The following is a 4260-nucleotide window of genomic DNA, read 5'->3' on the forward strand; positions in this document are numbered from 1 at the left end:
ACTATTTTTCTCAACAGCTGGAAGAGTTCAGAGAATTTCTGTATCTTGCGAATTGTAGTTGGTGTTATTGAAGTGGTTTCTCATGTAGCACAACATCGGAAAGAGTTGCAGAACGTCATGGCGTGATTGGAGATCCCCAGTAGGTCGATTTTATGTTGATCCTACTCAGTGATTGACCTGCACTCCCTTAAGAACAAGATAATCTAATTGTCTCCCTCTGTAAAATTAGCTGTCACTACAAATCTGCATTATTTTACCCTTCTTTCTGTCCCTAATCTGTCCCAGCCTCAATCTAATTCTGTTTTTATATTTATGTTTAAAACAAACATTTGTTCTTCCTCTTTCTTTTGGCTTTTTAAAAATTTTGCTAATCTGTTCTCTAACTGTATTTGCAACTTATCAATTTGGCTGTTACTTTAGCTGTCTGTTTTCCTGTCCTGGGCAGTTTAACTATTGACTGCACAGCGAGTTAATTTTTCACAAAGAGAGAAAATGTAGATGAGAGGGAGGGTGCGTGTGTGTGCCTGTGTGTGTGAGAGAGAGAGTTACAGAGTGATTTTGTGGCAGAGTGTGTGTGAGACAGAACGTGTGTGCGAGACAGTGTGTGTGTAAGAGAGTGTGTGTGTAACTGTGTGTGTGAGTGAGTGAGATACAATATGTGTTTCAAAGTGTCTGTGTGCATGTGGCTGTGAGACAGTGTGTGAGATAGAGAGGGTATATGTGTGAGAGAGTGTATGAGACAGAGTGTGTATGTAAAAGGTGTGTGTGAGACAGAACGAGTGTGGGAGAGAATTATTGTGAGACTTTGTGTGTGAGTGTGTGTGAGAGAGTGAGAGACAACTTGTGAGACAACTTGAGTCTGTGTGAGAGTGTGTTTGCGATAGAGAGTCTGTGTGTGACACAGAGTGTGTGTCAGAGTAGAGACATAGAATTGTAGATGTCTATAGCATGCAAACAGGCTGACTGGCCCTACTCACCAATGCTGTCCAGTTATCACAAGTTAAACTAGCCCCATGTGACTTTGCTTGGTTCACATCCTTCCATACCAATCCCATTCTTGTACCTGCTTAAATGTTTCTGAAATGACAAAACCGAATTCGCTTTCAGCATTACCTCGGAGGGCCATTTCCAGACTCTCAGTACCCTTCGTGTGAAAAAATTGCAGTATTATATTCTTTTGTATTTCTCCCCTCTCACCTTGAATAAAACCCTAATCATATTGAAGAAGGATTTAGATGTGAATTGTGATGCCAAGGCTATGGGCCACGTGCTGGGAAAAGAGGAGAAGAGAATAACGACGTGGCTGCTTTTGATCATCACAGACTCAATGGGCCAATGGGACTTTTTTCTATGGCTCACTGTATTGACTCTTATCTGTCATCTGGGGCAATTAGGGATGCGGGTGATAAATGCTAACCCAGTCAGTGATGCCCACGTCCCATGAGTGAATGTAAAAAATGTTCATCTTCCTTTAATATGCAGCGAGTTGAGTTGATGTCCATATTCTCGGGATTGCGAAGGATTTGGCCTTTGAAGTAATGGAGACGGAAGGGCACAGAAAGAGGAACTTCAGCCCATTGCGTCTGAGCTGGATAATTTTGAGTGACAGTTCAATTTTGACTGATTGATCGCTGCTTCAATCCATCCGAGTGAGCTCCAATTGTAATCAATGACCTTCTATGAAATATGTGACTGATCGCCGGGCAAATCTGAACTCGAAAAGCCACGTGTGATATGAGGCAGCTTGGTGTGGAAATGTTGGGTGGGTCTTTTCACCAATGTGCTCCCCAGTCACGGGTTAACCCTGTGGGTGTTGGGTGGGTGTGCACACTAACCAATCTGTGTTGCATGGGGCTTCACAACGGATATCCCACATTCTCTCCATCACAGTCACAATGCTGTAGTGAAGCGTAACAGGAGTGTTGCTTCTGTGTAAATTTATCTTGCCTGGCCGCAACAAACTATAGACGCATCACAAATAGGAGCAGGGATAAGTTCTTACAGCCTGCTCCCCCATTCAACAGGATCGTGGCTGATCATTCAATTGCGTCGCCTGTGTCTCCCACAATCTCCCCTATACCCTTTATCCACATCTCCAGTAACACGATGGGCCGAATGGTCACTTCTATGTTGTGCCATTCTATGATTCGAAAATGTTCTTTCAGTTCTGAAGAAGGGTCACTGGACTGATTCTTTTTCTCTTTCTATCTTTCCCCACAGATGATGCCTGAGTTTCTTCAGCATGTTCTGTTTTGTCTGAACTCTAAGCAACCCCGTCCTGAGCAACCTTTTTTCAATGTTTTGGCCTCAATCCCTATCCGTGGCAGAGAATTCATCCCTCCATGCACTCCTTTTCTTTCACACACACATGCAGTCGCTCTGTCTCACATACATTCACTCTCTCTCTCTTACATACACACACATCCTCTCTCACCACACACATGCACTCTCTGTTACACGTGCACTTTCTCACTCTAACACTCACGCACTCGCTCTCTCTCTCACACACACACACTCTCATACCCACTCTCTCTCACACAGACATTCTCTCTCCCTCTCACACATTCACTCTCTCACAAACTGTCTCTCACACACACACCCTCTCACACACATGTATTCTCCCTCTCACACACCAGCACTCTCTCTCATACATGCACATGCACTCTCACACACATGCACTCTTTCTCTCACGCACATTCAGTCTTCGCTCATGCACACACGCACTCTCTCTTTCACACATACACACACTCTTCCTCATACACACAAATACACATGCACTCACTCTTTCACACACTCGCTCTCACACACATGCACTCTCTCACACATATGGGCACCCTTTCTCACACACGCACTACCCCCTCTCTCACATGCACAGTCTGTCTCTCTCACACATGCACTCTATCTGTCTCACACATGCACTGTCTCACACACATTCTCTCTCTTACACGCACTCATTCTGTGGCAATAATATCTCTCTACTGATAAGGTTGAAAAAACACACACACACCACACGCACACACAAGCACGCACACATGACACATGCCCCCACTCTATCGCCACCTCTCCCCATTTTACCTGAATTCCTCCATTTCCCTCCCCTCACAATCCCCCTGTTTTCCTTCAATTTCCCCCACTATATCCACATCTCTTGTTTCCCCTCAATCCTCCCACACGCAGTTTCCTCCCCCATTCAATCCACCTTTTCCCCCTAATCTCAACTCAAATCTGCTCACATTCTCCCCATTTTCCTTGTCCCTCAATTCTAAACCCTCCCTGTTTCATTTCAACCTCACCCCCAATTCTATTTCCCTTCACACCTTTTCCTTTTCTGCCCACTATGTCTATCCCCCCCCCCCCCACCGAACCTATCCATCTGCCCTGGTTCCCTTATACCTGTCACTCTAATCTAATCTCTTTCCCTCCTTTTCCTTCAAACTCTCCCTACTCTATCCCCCATTTTGTCTCCAAACTTTCCTTTCAATCATCCCATTCTATCTCCCCCATTTTCGCTCAATCACCCCAATAATTCTATGCACTCCGAAACATCTGCTGTCTCCGCAGCACTCTACCCTCACTATCTCCCACACTTCACCTTAATCTTGCCTCACTTAGTCCCCCTTCCCCCAGCATGTCCCATCACTCTATTCCATTTCCTGCATTTCTGTAAATCCCCTCCACTCCATCCTCCTTCCCCAGAGTCACCCCACTCTACCATCCCTCCCCATTTCACCTCAATCTCCCCACACTCTGTCCCTTTCCCCTTTTTTGCCATCATTCTCCCTTTTACACTATCCCACTTCCTGATTTTCCCTCAATCTCCATCCAGTCTATCCCACTTTCCCTTGTGTCCCTTTCTCCCTATCTATGGCATTTCTCCCCCATCACTCTATCCCACTTTGTGAATCACCTCAATTTCGCTCTCCCACTCTGTGTCCATCCCACGTTTCCCCTCAATCTCCTTCCACAGTCTATCCTCTTTCTCCCATTTCCCTCCCCAGTCTATAACCCTCACTCTCATTCTCCACACTATGGCCCTCTTTGTCTGTCCCAATACACCATTTACCCTGCCCACCACTCCATCCAGTCCGCTGTTACCCCTGATCCCCACTCTATACCCCTCCCTGTTTCCTACCAATGTTCACCCAGTCTACCCTCCTCCCTTCATATCCTTTCAATCTCTGTCCACTCTATACTTCACCCCTTATTCCCCCTCAATCTCGGCCACCACAGTCTATCCTCCTTCCCTATTTCCCTTCACCC

Source organism: Chiloscyllium punctatum, chromosome 52 (assembly GCF_047496795.1).
Source record: "Chiloscyllium punctatum isolate Juve2018m chromosome 52, sChiPun1.3, whole genome shotgun sequence".
Classification (NCBI taxonomy): Eukaryota; Metazoa; Chordata; class Chondrichthyes; order Orectolobiformes; family Hemiscylliidae; genus Chiloscyllium; species Chiloscyllium punctatum.